The sequence below is a fragment of the Budorcas taxicolor genome, chromosome 14, assembly GCF_023091745.1.
Source record: "Budorcas taxicolor isolate Tak-1 chromosome 14, Takin1.1, whole genome shotgun sequence".
Classification (NCBI taxonomy): Eukaryota; Metazoa; Chordata; class Mammalia; order Artiodactyla; family Bovidae; genus Budorcas; species Budorcas taxicolor.
Window position 1 is genome coordinate 88,312,713 of NC_068923.1, and position 14,795 is coordinate 88,327,507.

Consider the following 14,795-nt stretch of genomic DNA (forward strand, 5'->3'; position numbering starts at 1 on the left):
GGTCAATGATTTAATTATATTAGAGGAATCTAAGTTAAAAATAAAAAGATATATAGATAGATAGATCCAAAAACTGTGACAGGAGTATGTGAGGATGTGAACTGTGCCGCTTCTGTTTAACCTGGTAATTGAAAATTCACTTCATGACTATGGTTTTCTGCTTTCTTGGAACAAGCAGTCAATTAACTTCCTTGTACCTTTACTTCTATGTGATCACATTTATTAAGTAATCGATATGAACTAAATGTACATTAATACAGACTAATTACTCATATCTATGTGATGTAGTCTTGTGAGCTCTCTAAGACTGACTTAAGAAACATATGAATAATTTATTTTCCATAGCTATTTTGTTTTCACTGAGAAAACCAACACATCGTCATGGGGAAAACCTTGCAAATGTGTATGGAAAATTTGCTAATCTCTTCATAGCCTGTCCCTTTTAAGTAGCCTTTGTTAATTGCATTTTTCTTTACACTGCTATCTAAAAATATTTAAATTGCATTATATACATGAATACTCCTGGTGGCTCAGATGGTAAAGCGTCTGTCCACAATGCAGGAAACCTAGGTTTGATCCCTGGGTTGGGAAGATTCCCCGGAGAAGGAAATGGCAACCCAATCCAGTACTCTCGCCTAGAAAATCCCATGGACCGAGGAGCCTGGTGCAGGCTACTGTCCATGGGGTCACAAAGGGTTGGACACGATGAATGGACTCATACAATAGGTATTGTTGAGTAACTTGCTTTTCACACTTTCTGTTGTCAGTACATCCATTTAAGGAGCATCCTTGAAATGACTGCATGGTAGTCTACCGAGTGATTGACTTTAATCAGTACCCTGTTACAAAACAATATTGAAAAAAATACTTATCGTTAAGGGTTTATCTACTTGTAAGACAGTATTCACAGACTTTGAAGGAAGGTGTAGAATTTGTTTATAAGGGACTGCATGTATAACTGAGATTCAGTTTAGAAAGTGGTTTGAAATTTGAAGATGTTAAGGATTTTAATGGGCTTCCCTGGTGGCACTAGTGGTAAAGAACCCACCTACAAATGCAGGAGACAAGAGATGCGGATTCTGTCCCTAGCTTGGGAAGATCCCCTGGAGGAGGGCATGGCAACCCACTCCAGTATTCTTGCCTAGAGAATCGCCATGGACAGAGGAATCTGGCAGGCTACACTGTCCATAGGGTTGCAAAGAGCTGGACATGACTGAAGCAACTTAGCATGTACACACACAAAGACTTAGTAGATATTACCCAGTTTCTCTCAAAATATTTTTTTCATTTTGTAGTATTCCAAACAGTTATAGCTCCACATCACTGAACAAAATAAACTCATTTAATTGTCAGAGAAGTTGAGAAGATTTTCACAGCTTAATGACTTGAAATGTGTCCATGAATTGCAAGTTCAATGCTTTGAATTTTTCCCAAAGGATATTAGTCTTTTTCAAAATAGTTATAATTTTATGGTGCTTTTCTTTTGCTTTAGCTTAAAAACACTATGATGTCAACATTATGACTCTCACATAAACAGTTAATAATTTAGTGATTAATACAATATTAATTGTTACTACTGTTACAAAAAATGTGCATTACATAGAAAATCATATATTACCAAAAGCTTATAGAAAATCTAGCAGCTTCTGCTCCATTCCTTCACATTCCCCTAAGTTCCCCCCAAAGATGGATCGTTTTCACTTTTTTGTGCATTTATGCATCTCTAAATTTCTGGTAACATGATTCTGTTACCACTTTAATCATTATTTTTAGAAATTTTCTATTGGCCTCTTATTACTTATATTTGTACAAACATTGTGATTCATACTTAGATTGTAGCACATCATGATTTCATTTATTTCTTGTTTTCTGTTTTTCTTTTTTTCCCATTTTTAAAAATTGAGTTGAAATTCATATTACACAAAATGGATGATTTTAAAAAGCGGTTTTAGTATATTCACAAGATTGTGAAACCACCACCACTATCTATTTCCAAAATATTTTTATCATCGCCAAAGAAAATGCTGTACCCCTTAAGCAATTAATGACTATTCCCACTCCCTTACTGAAATCCCTAGAAACCACAAGTCTGGTTTTTGTCTCTATAGATTTATTTATTCTATTTCATATAAATAGAATCATAAAATATGTGATCTTTTTTGTCTGGATTATTTCACTTAGCATAATGCTTTTGCAGTTTATTCATGCATATATCAGTACTTTGATCTTTTTATTAAACTGTAATGTTCTATGTGTATGTATCACATTTTATTTATTTAGCTGTTTATGTACATTATTTTCCTACAAATTGACTCTTTGAATACTGCTTCTATAAACATTCATGTACAACTGTGTGCTTTAGCACCTGTTTATAAGTCATTTTAGTCGCACAGAGTCGGGCACCACTGAAGCAACTTAGCAGCAGCAGCAGCAGGCACGGAATTGCTATTGGTCATATGATAATTCTGTTTAACCCATGAGGAAATAATAAACCATTTTTCACAGCCACTACACTCTTCTGCATCACTACCAGTATCCTGTGGGGCTTACAGTTTCTCTGCATTCTCACTAACACTTCTTGCTGTTACACTCATAATATCCATCCTAGTAGAAGTATTCTTTTCCTAAAGTCAGTAATTCTTTTGTTCTCCTTCACTATCCTTCTTTGTAACTCCCTCCCTTGTTTGTTTCTCAGCAGTTTCCTCCTTCAGGGAAATACCATCAGGCATTTTACAGTTTCTTTCTTTTCTTTGAGACATCAACCTGTAAACTGCATTCTACTTCTACGCACTTCTGTTGTTCTCTAGGCCTGCTATAAATATGGCGTCACAATGTTTCCTTGTCTATCATTCTGGAACAGTTTCCTTTATCTCTTCCCTAAATGAGAGGTTTTTTTTTTTCTTTTATTCTTTTTTTGTTTGTTTGTTTTTGTTTTTCTGGACCTTATCCTCACCTTTGTCTTTATTTACTCCCTGTTTTGGTGAATGCAAACTAACTTCATTATGTTACAAATTTAACATATAATGATGAAGGCAATGTGAAGATAGCCTTCAGCAAATCTGGTTTATAACAAATGTTATCTAAACAGAACAGGCTGACCTCTTTTCTTATTACAGAGTAATGAAGACCGAATTATACTAACGTGCCCTTCAGTCACCACCCCAGAGAGCCCTCTCTTCTTTCCCATGTGTGCTGCGCTGTGTTCAGTTGCTTGCTCATGTCTGACTCTTCGCAACACTATGGACTGTAGCCCACCAGGCTCATCTGTCCATGGAATTTTCTCACCAAGAATGTTGGAGTACTTTGCCATTTCTTCCTCCTGGGGATCTTCAACCCAGGGATTGAATCAGGGTCTACTCTCATCTCCTGCATTGCAGGAACATTCTTTACCACTGAGCCACAGGGAAAGCCCTTCCTATGTTGGACATTCTAATTCCTGGAAGGGCTTCCCTTGTAGATCAGTTGGTAAAGAATCTCCCTGCAATGAAGGAGACCTGGGTTCGATTTCTGGGCCAAGAGGATCCCCTGGGGAAGGAACTGGCAACCCACTCCAGTATTCTTGCTTAGAGAATCCCCATGGACAGAATCGGACATGACTTAGCGACTAAACCACCACCACGACCAATACCTGGAAATGTATGTCCTTTATTGTAGGATTAAAAAAAAAATTTTTTGATATGATATAAAGTCTCTGATAGCTCAGTTGGTAAAGAATCCACCTGCAAAGCAGGAGACCCCAGTTGGATTCTTGGGTCAGGAAGATCGGCTGGAGAAAGAATAGGCTCCCACTTCAGTATTTTGGGCTTCCCTGGTGACTCTGCTGGTAAAGAATCCACTGGCAATGCCGGGGACCTGGGTTCGATCCCTGAGTTGGGAAGATCCCCTGGAAAAGGGAGGAGCTATCCGTTCCAGTATTCTGGCCTGGAGAATGCCATGGACTCTACAGTCCATGCGGTCACGTAGAATCCGATAGGACTGAGCAACTTTCACTTCACAAAGTCCCTGATAGTGTCCTGGGCCCAGTGACCTCGTTCATTATCCTCTACTAGGGAAAAATATTTAGACTTCTACTCACCAAAGTGTAGAAAAGGGAATCTAAGACTTTAAGTTCTTAAGTAGTAGCTGTTAAACAACCATCCTAATTTTAGCACTCTGCCTATACCCTCTCAGGAATCATCTAGAAGTGTCAGCTACCAAACCTGTTGAGGTTTCTTTTTTAAAGCAAAGTTAACTTTTGGCTTTCCTCACTCTTATAGTTTATATTTCTAGGTCTTCTAAAATTAAAATTCTTTTAAAATTTAAAAGAATTAAATTTAAATTTAATTAAATTTAAGTACCACTTAAAATGCCACTTAAAATTCTTCCATCTGTCTTCCAGCTTCTTAAATTATGTTGCTACTTGCTCCTGTACCATTCCCACTATTCTTATATGAATCAATCAACCAATATTCAACATACTTTATCTCAGATGATGGTGGGTCAAATCTCTATTTCTGAAGTTTTTGTTGCTTTTTCCTGCTTTTTGTTTTCATACTTTCCATTTCAATTTTTTATAAAGCATTCCATTAATTAAAGATTTCTAGGGAATTCCTGGATGCTTCTTGCTTCTGGTCCCATACAAAATATTCTATCTCCAGTCTTCCTGCATTCTATTTGTTCAGTTGTCTTATTTCTTGGATCAGCTGCTACTCAAATTCTCAATTCTACAGACTGGATGCTGGCAGAAAAGATGTCTTCTCATCCAAATTACATTCCCTCCTTTCATCTCTCCAGCATAACAGCAGGTTTCCAGAAATAAACACCTTTTTCATAGAGACTTACATTTCATGAGAGTCTCGTCACATCCCCAAATTCAGAGAGTAAAATCTGAGAGAAGAATAAATCTGCTGAAGGAACTTGGTCTCTGAGGACTGAAGTGACATGCTGAGAATGACTGAATGGAAAGAGTGCTGAATTCTTCAATCTTAGAGCCCTTCTACCTAAGGATACAATGCTGTGAGCAAATAATATCATCATGCTAAACATTTTAGTAGCAGGAGATTTGGTTACTTGAAACTCAAAGTATACTAACAAAATGTTGATTGCATTTGACTTTCTAAATGATTATATCACATTAATAGGTAATCATTTCAATGGAGGATATTTTCTGTCAGAACAGTGATTTTTAAAATATGATCCAAAAATTTGATTGAAAACTTTAGAGTTCATTCACGGAAACAAGCTCTATAATTGTATGACATGCAGGTTCTATAAGGAGGTGGCATATATGTATTTACATAGGGTTTCTTGGGCTTCCTTGGTAGCTCAACCAGTAAAGGATCTGCCCGAAATGCAGAAGACCCCCATTCAATTCCTGGGTTGGGAAGATATCCTGGAGAAGGGATAGGCTACCCACTCCAATATTCTTGACTTTCCCTGGTGGCTCAGATGGTAAAGAATCTTCCTGCTATGCAGGAGACCTGGATTCAATCCCTGGCTTGGACAGATCCCCTGGAGGAATGCATGGCAACCCACTCCAGTATTCTTGCCTGGAGAATCCCCATGGACAGGGGAGCCTGGTGGGCTTCAGTCCATGGGGTCCCAAAGAGTTGGACATGACTGAATAACCAACACTTTCACTTTTACTTCACTTTTCACATTCTGTACTTCTCTGTCTTTAACTTAAACATACAAGTCTCCCATATATTTCAAAGTGAAGAAAAGAAGCAAGAAAAGGAAAAAAAAAAAAAAACTTTGAATAAAAATGTATCCCCTGTTAGACAATGCCAAATCTATATGCTTTTTATCTAAGCCAAGCTTCTTGCAAGTGTAGTCCAATTTCTTTTTACTTTCCCTGGCTGCTTTCACCAAAATCAAAGCAATTTATCTTCCTCCTGTTATAAGAAATTTTAAAATTTATCTCAAAATTCTTCTTGTGAAAAGCAGAATTTGAGGGATGTCTAACCCTAATTTTGAAAATACATTATTGAACTTTTTGTATATTTAAAGGATAATCTAGTTTGAAGGATAGTTGGTGAGGCAAGTAACAATATAATGATAAAGAGGTGTTTCCCTTGGGTGTCTCACTGTAGAAGGGATAACTGACTTGTAGGTTACTCAGGTGTTTGGGCCTCAAGGGCAGGGAATGTGAGAAAGACTGTGAACTGAACGGGAGCAGGACTCTAGCATGTCATAGCTGAGGGCAAAGTTAGAAGGATAGTGGGGAACATTTTTGACTTGGACATGCCCAGTAGATTTTGTGAGAAGTAATAACTGAGATCTAATCCCCAGGTGCTGTCATTCCCCTTTCCCAGCTTCAGCAGTTAAACTTCTGTCAATGTCTGGATTGGGTCAGGGAGGGTTGTTTCCTCCCAGTTGTATTTTCTCTGTAAAACCAGCACTGGGGAAGCTTAAGAGTTTCCAGGCAAAATAGAAAATATCAGAACAGGAATCTGAGCTGAGGGTAAAAAAAAAATAACTAGGAGATTATAACCACTGACTGGGAACTTTCAAAAATATTTATTGAGCAAAATCATTGCAAGTTTAATCATTATTAATTTGGAGGCTCAACTGTTTTTCATTTGACTGTTAAAGTGTTGACTCAAAAGTAAAAGTTTAAAAAATCACTCTTTTAAATGCTTAATTAAATATTTCAATGAATCTCGGATATTATAGCATTTAGTTTCTTTTTAGTATTTAACAATATTGATGAAATGCTAAAGCCTCCTTGAATTAAACTAGCTTTTGTTGGGTTTTGATTACTGGCAACAGCAAATCCTACCTGAGAGAGAAACTGGCTTCTGGAATTAGAAAATTTCACTTGAGATGATAAAAATTTTGTAAATGATTAAATTCAAAATGAAAGGGGAATAGTGACTATCTTTACATCTCTTAGGAAATAAAATTGCCTAGTAATTGTATTCTTGGCCTTTGGATTCAGTAAAGCTGTTTTTCACTCTGCATAAACTACTGATATACCAATAAACCATATCAGGGTGCCCTTGAAAGTCTCAATTTTATCACTGAATGTCTTATGTCCTGAGAAACTATTCAGTACTGGGTAAGTCAGGATTGTTGGCCATTTTACTTTGGACAAACCCATGTTCCTTTCTTTGTTAATTAGCATAGTAATAATTCCCATGCCTTATGATGTAAGATAGACTAAATTCAGTCATTTTATATATTTATATTACATAGCACTAAATCTGGCAGTCAGCTGATTTATTGTCGTAAATACTTATTATTATGCCTATGTACTAGAAAGTACAGTATTTAAAGTTATGCAAGCAGTTGGTAAAAGGGACATCTTTTGATATTTATCACACTCATGGAAGTTGAAACTCTATGACAGGAACTATTTTATGTGGCTTTTAATAGAATTGCTATAATGCAATATCAAAGAATATGGTTAATTCATCTGAAATAGATGGAAAATACCAGGCTAAGAGAGCATATACCATTTTTGTGAAGCTAGTTTATGTCTATAACTGAGGATCAATGACTGTTGAAGGTTAAAAGAAAAAACATCATGTTTTTCTTGTTTGTTTATTTGTTTTGTTTTTGTGCTAGGAAGGGTGATTTGCCCAGCAAGAAATGTATTAGAACTTTAAATGTGTTCATTACCTTGGAAGAGTCAGAGAAATTGAGAATGTCTTCTGTTCTACATATGCCGATCTAGCATCTCCAGTTTGCACCTTATTCCTATTACTCAGGAGTAGCTTTCTATAAAAAAAAAAGCTTTATTTCACATCTACATATCTTATTTTCTAATAATCAAAAATAAAATAAAACAAGTCACATTTAAACTGGAAAATTATAGATAGAACTCATATCTATAATATCATACCTTCTTGTTTACTTAAAATCAGAAGAGAAACAAAATCCAAATTTATATATCAGCACAAGATTTCTGACTTTACATATTATCCAGTGGAATTCCCCCAAACAAAATGAATTCAATGGGCAAGTCAGTTTTCAAACTACATTTCCAGAAAATCCTCATACCTGTCAGAGGGGAACTTGGTATTGTTCAGCTTTTAAGGCATTCTCACCAACCATTGTACTTGCCCCAGTCAGAAAAGAATGAAGACCACCCGGTGCTCAATAGATATGAAACTAGAGGGCGGTGGGAGACCAGAGGAAGCAGAAATTTTGGTGGTGTCAGAAACACACTCTACCTGCAAGAGAGTAAATAAATAAGAATGTCTCAGGGTCTCTCATGAGTTGAAGTAAGATGGCGGCCATTCCTGGGCTCATCGTAAAGATTTGTCCTGCGTCTGGAACTTGGTCTGAGAATATTGCAACAGCTGAGTTCCCCTGTATTTCTCTCCAAAATGCAAATGTCTCAAGTACTACGGCATGAAGGTAGCTGTAGGGAAGGAGCAAATTAGCCAAGATGGCACCATCTCATGGCTCTCTCATCCCATGGCTTCTCTCCCTCGCTCCACATTCTGTGATAATGTTATGTCACAGCTGAGCTCACGTGCGGCACTGCGCATGCTCATCACGAGGTACTCACTTGCTCACCGGCCGCTTTGGGAGGTTCGCCTGGATGAGCGTCACTATGAAAGCCCTGGCTGCTGCTGCCCCGGAGCAACACTGCAGCATCACGGTTATGTTATACGAGGGTACGTTATGCCTCTTGCGGTTGTGTTGTGGCTGCTGCTATGGCTGCTGTGTCAGCCAGGAGAGAGTAAACGTGTCCGCAGTTCCTACTGCTCCTCCTGTCTTCTTTCAGCCTCTTATCTCCAGCATTTCCTACCCTGGGTTCAGTGGACAGCAAGACAGTTGGCATCATTAACAGGATCAGCAATACAGAAACCATACTCATGTGGCTCCAAATTCCCTAGGTATGTGTTTTGAAAGAGGGCAGGAATGTTTCACATGGAGCTCTGTGAGCTACCCTCTATATATAATAATACAGTCTCATTTTTATTCCATTCTACTATTCAAAACAGTTGCAAAGGTCAGCTATGTTCAAAATGAGGAAATATATACTTTTTGATGAGCAGGCATCACCTTTATATTAAAAAAAAAAAAAAAAAACACCTTGTAAGTTGGGATCTACTTCAATATGGAAGTAGATCTTTGAAAAATATAATCTGCCTAAGAAAACTTTTCAAGTGAGTCAGTTCTTCACATCACGTGGCCAAAGTATTGGAGTTTCAGCTTCAGCATCAGTCCTTCCAATGAATATTTAGGACTGATTTCCTTTAGGATGGGCTGGTTGGATCTCCTTGCAGTCCAAGGGATTCTCAAGAGTCTTCTCCAACACCACAGTTCAAAAACATCAATTCTTCAGCTCTCAGCTTTCTTTATAGTCCCACTCTCACATCCATACTTGACTACTGGAAAAATCATAGCTTTGACTGGACAGACTTTTGTTGGCAAGACAAACTGATTCATTTGAAAAGACTGATGCTGGGAAAGATTGAGTGCAGGAGGAGAAGGGGACGACAGAGGATGAGATAGTTGGATGGCATCACCGACTCAATCAATGGACATGAGCTTGAGTAAACTCTGCGAGTTGGTGATGGACAGGAGGCCTGGCCTGCTGCAGTCCATGGGGTTGCAAAGAGTCAGACATGACTGAGCGACAGAACTGAACTGAACTGAAAGAAAACTTCCACAGAATGACTTTCACACAAATAAGAGATGGAATATGGATGAAAAGAATGCTTATGGCATTTGTGTTTGGATTCTAGATGTTTCTGAGTCCTGACTGTATCCCTGCGATTCTCCCACTCTGTTTTTATAAACTTCTGGCACAATCTAATTTACATAACTTAAAAGGTTTTCACTCTTTTCAACACCCAAATCCTAATCCTCAATGTTTGAATTCTAAATATCTAGTGTCTTCTTAGACATGTCCATCTGTGTTTTCACAGAAACTGAAAGTTCAACTTATCCCAAACTACATTTAGCATCTTTCCTTTAAACTCACTCTTTTTCCTACCTTGGTGAAATTAATCAATCCGGACTTCAGCAGCAGATGACATTAATTAATTTATCATCCTGATTCCACTCCCAACTTCTGGGAATATCATTTACTACCCCACTGCCTATTTCAAATTTATGACAGCTGTCATATTTTTATAGCCCATGTCTTGACTGTACTAATTGACCCTAGGTACACTTTATGAAATTTGACATGGTGTTTTTTTCCCAGGATTTTTAACTTGGGCACCAAAAGGAAAATAAGCATAACTTCTAAGATTGATGATGCCATCAGCTAAGCAGCAAAACACATCATGAAGAGATAATTTTCAGAAAATTGTGAGCTTAGTTTTGAATTTATTGACTTTGAGGTAGCTGTGTAATAACTTTTTGGAAATATACAAGAACTTGCTAAAGTCAATTTGTGAGAGAAGGAAAAAAACAAACCAAAAAAAGAAAAAAAACATAAAGCAGAAGCAAGAATGTTATTAAACTTATGTGACAAGACTTAGAAGGTTAATTGAGGGTGTCACTGTTCGTAACACATTTTTAATGTCATTCTCCAAGTGCAAATTCTAACCATTTCGATGTTATATTCTGATAAAGCCATAGGTAAGCATCTTAAAGACAGTAAAAAATACATAGGATGTGAAGGTAACTAGACAAATAACCTTTGGTTTTGATCAAAATAACTTTTTATCACCACTGAAGTCTAGTTATCCTGAGAGCATTTCAGCTCTAATGGTTAATATGGTGGGAACACTAAGGTTAGACAAAAATTGGAAGGAATATATAAAGTAGCAAAACTTGCTTAATTTTTATTCAGAATCACCATAATGCACACTGACTGAGCAATGTTACTGTGTGACATCACTCTACAAAAATTGAAAAGTAAAAATTTCAATTTTGGCTATTCTATTTGAAAAAACTAGAAAGAGATAGTGACAAGTAATAAAATTAAAAAAAAATAGTGAGGTCTTAAGAAGTATGAAAACATTTGTGTTCCTTTAGTCAAAGGGGAAAAAATAAATAGTCATGTAGCAGAAATTAGGAGACATTTTTGCTATATACAAAAGTTCTGTTTTTTGTTTTTCCCTTTCATAATCAAAATCAGTTAATGAGGTTCTCTGGTGGGTTTTGGAGTTTTTCTGCTTAGTGATATTCAGAAAGAGTCTAAAAAAAATGTTATCAAAAAGTATTTTAGACATTTACCTGTCTAAAGACAGGCAGATTGAACAGAAGATTTCTCAAGGCCTTTATAGTTTTATTATCTTATAAGTCTATAATTTCATCGTGCTTCAAACCACTTTATACTGTCAATATTCTCCATTTTATGTCAACATGAATCAACTCCTGTATTTCATTTTATTCATAAGAGAAGAGCTTGAAAAGCACTTTCAGATAGCAATTTGTACATGATCTGATATATTTTCAAGGTTTTTTAAGCATGAAAGATTTAAAAGCACTATATCCAAGGCTACATTATTCATAAAGGGAAGGTATGAAGCAGCACATCATAAAAGAAATTAAAAGGAAAGCTATAGAGTGCTAGTCAAATCCTCTACAGCTTATGGTATTGTCGGATCAAACAGAAGGCCACACTTTGAGGAGAGTGGCAGAGGACTATGGAATTCTTCTAGGAGCCACTAAAGACATTTCTTTTCTGCAATAATGAAATCATTAACAATAATGAGATCATTTGACACAGCCAGGAAATTTGTTCTAATTTCATTTAGGGGCTTAACAAAGTATCTATTGTTAGCTTGCTATAGGCTTGTTAGTTTGCTAATGATTTGGATTTTTCCTTATGATACTCATCAAAAATAAATTGACAAACACAAAAGAACATTTATTAACATTTACTAGAATACTAACCTCCATGTGTGTTCATTTCCTTATCTGTGCAGTAGGGAATAATAATAGAACCTGCTTCATGTGGTTTTTGAGAGAATTGAGTTTATCTGTTTAAGGACTCATAATAAGTTCTCACTTATTACTGCAAGAACTTTAACTGATAACTGTTTAATAAACAAATTAATTTCATGTTTTAATATTGTAGTGTTTGATGTACATATACAAATTATATATATACAGGACATGACATTGAAGTTGCTCAGTCGTGTCCAACTTTTTGCTACCCCATGGACTGTAGCCTACCAGGCTCCTCCGTCCATGGAATTTTCCAGGCAAGAGTACTGGAGTGGGTTGCCATTTCCTTCTCCAGGAGATCTTCCAGACCCAGGGATCGAACCCGGGTCTCCTGCATTGTAGGCAGACACTTTATCATCTGAGCCACCAGGGAAGTCCAAGAATACTGGAGTGGGTTGCCATTCCCTTCTCCAGGAGATATTCCTGACCCACGGATTGAACCCAGGTCTCCTGCACTATAGGCAGATGCTTTACCATCTGAGCCACCAGGAAAGTCCTTCAAGGCTATGGAAACGGTTCAGTATACATAATTTTCCACCATTCTTCAGTATGATCAAATTTTCCCATTAGTCAATTAATTACTGACTCTGATTCTATTGGAAAAGGGGCTTCTATTTTATTACTTGTTAAATAGGAATAGAGATCATATGAATGTCCCCTATATCATTGTTTTACCTGTATTCATTAACTTCAATATTTCATAATATAAACAAGGAAATGTGAGTTAGGAGAATGGAGACAGTGTTAAAATAGAAAGTCTGTCTTTAACAATGAAGTTAACTGACAGCTAATAATTGCCAATAAGTGATTTGAAGAATGTTATTATGGCTGTCATTGGGAAGATTTAGAATACTGCAAGTTTATATGCTGAAGATTACCTCGCATGATAGACGACTCTGATAATGAAGAAGAGAGAATAACCAAGTTAAGGCAGTAATTGCATAAGTTATAAGGAATGGGTTACAAAACAAGTGGATGTATTTATTTGACTTTGATAGAAGAACATATTTTACTTTAACAAAAAATGTAAAAACAAAATGCCCAGAAACATATCTGTTCTACCTACCTACCTGTCATCCAGCTCTCTACATATACATACACAAGCATGTGTGCCATTCATAAATATCTCTCTCTATATAACTTCTTCTCTGTCTCTCTAATTCTGTTTTAGCCTTTGAAACTAACTAAAATCTGCAGCTGGAACAAGTTTGAGTCCTACAAGACTCAGAATAGATCTGGTTTTCACAGATCCGAAGTGTAGAGTACCCTTTATCAGAATTGTTTTTGGGTAGACTGTAGGGCAGAGATAAGATTTAATGCTTGCGTCATTAAAGATTGCATCATAACGATTCAAGAATTAATCAGAGTTTTCCATCATGGGTTGTTAAATGGTTAAAATATGTGAAAGCAACTTGGTAGACCCTTGTGTCCTTTTCTGCCTATAACTACCCAAGTCCTTTGAATTATTTTCTTTTCACTCTCTCTGAATTTTTATTCACTTATTCAACGTGCATTGATTGATTCAAGCTCTCATATCTCACTTGGACTATTGCTGTTGTTCTCTTATTGTGTTTTTGCTTCTAATTTCTCCACTAGTGTGATTTCCCCTAAAATATGAACATGATATTTATATAATGACCAATAGGCCTCATAAGATAAAACTCAAGCCTTTAGCATGGTGTATATACACTTAATTATAATAAAGAAATCATTCAGAACCAGCTACATACTTTTGTGAGTCTAGTTAAAAATTAAAATACTGGGTCACTTGTTCATAAATGATTATGAATTTCAAGATAATGAGACAAGCATTTAGCGTAACTGAGGATTTTCTAAGGATGAGGCCTGTCACCCTTGCACAAGTAGCGCCCGCATAATGCTAGCCTTGATCTCATCATTTGCCACCTCATTTTCTAATGTTTCTTCACAAGTACCCTCGAGTCTAGGAATGCCTCAGTAATTATACATTCTGAACTTGTATACATTCTGAACTATTGTGCTTTGCCCTTTCCATGTGTCTGCAATGCCCTTCATCATCTTTTTCTGAAAAGACTTTCTTTCTTGGATCTGCTCAGAAAAATGTTCATTTTCTTTTTATGGACTGAAATCTTCTCTCTTAATATCTGAAAACTTCTCTATAAAATTTAAGATTTTGATGACTCTTTTCTGGATAACACCATCATACTTAGTATGTACTCATGTTTGTACTTATTACATAATTGCAGAATTTACTTATACCTTTTTATCCAAGCCTAGATTAGCCCCAGTAGAAACTGTCTATACTTTAATTATATTTTAGTGTCTCATGCTTGGTTCAATGCCTGGCGTGCATTAAACACTTTGTAAATGTTTTTTGGAGAATTCATACATTATAAAAATGCTAAATATTTTAAAGTAGTTAGCCACAAATAGTTTCACTGCTTATGAATGTTCTAAGTGTCAAAACTTAACTATACAATTTTAGGTCAAATTAGAAATTTGTTTAGGTTGTAGATTTTGAGGGAATTTGAAGCTATTTTATATTTGAAGACATTTGGAATCATCAAAATGGAATTTTAACGTGTTCTATTAGGCAAGTCCTGCATAGTCATTTTCAAAACCCACTCTGAATTTATCAATTCTCTTACTCCAATTAGGGAAGGGACAGCAACTGAGATTTTTATATTTCACCTGATATTTGAATAAACCACTTCATCTTTATTATTTCTGCTTAAATTCATTTCTCTGATATTGTATAGATAAATTCCTAGGATAAAGCACATATTATCAGAAATAATGTTGAACATGAAAAAGAAAAAGTGACACTGTTAGTCACTCAGTAGTTTCCAACTCTTTGCAACATCATAGACTGCAGACTGCTACTATGTTAATGGAACTCTCTAGGCAAGAATACTGGAGTGAGTTGCTGTTCCCTTCTCCAGGGGATCTTCCATGCCCGGGGATCAAACCCA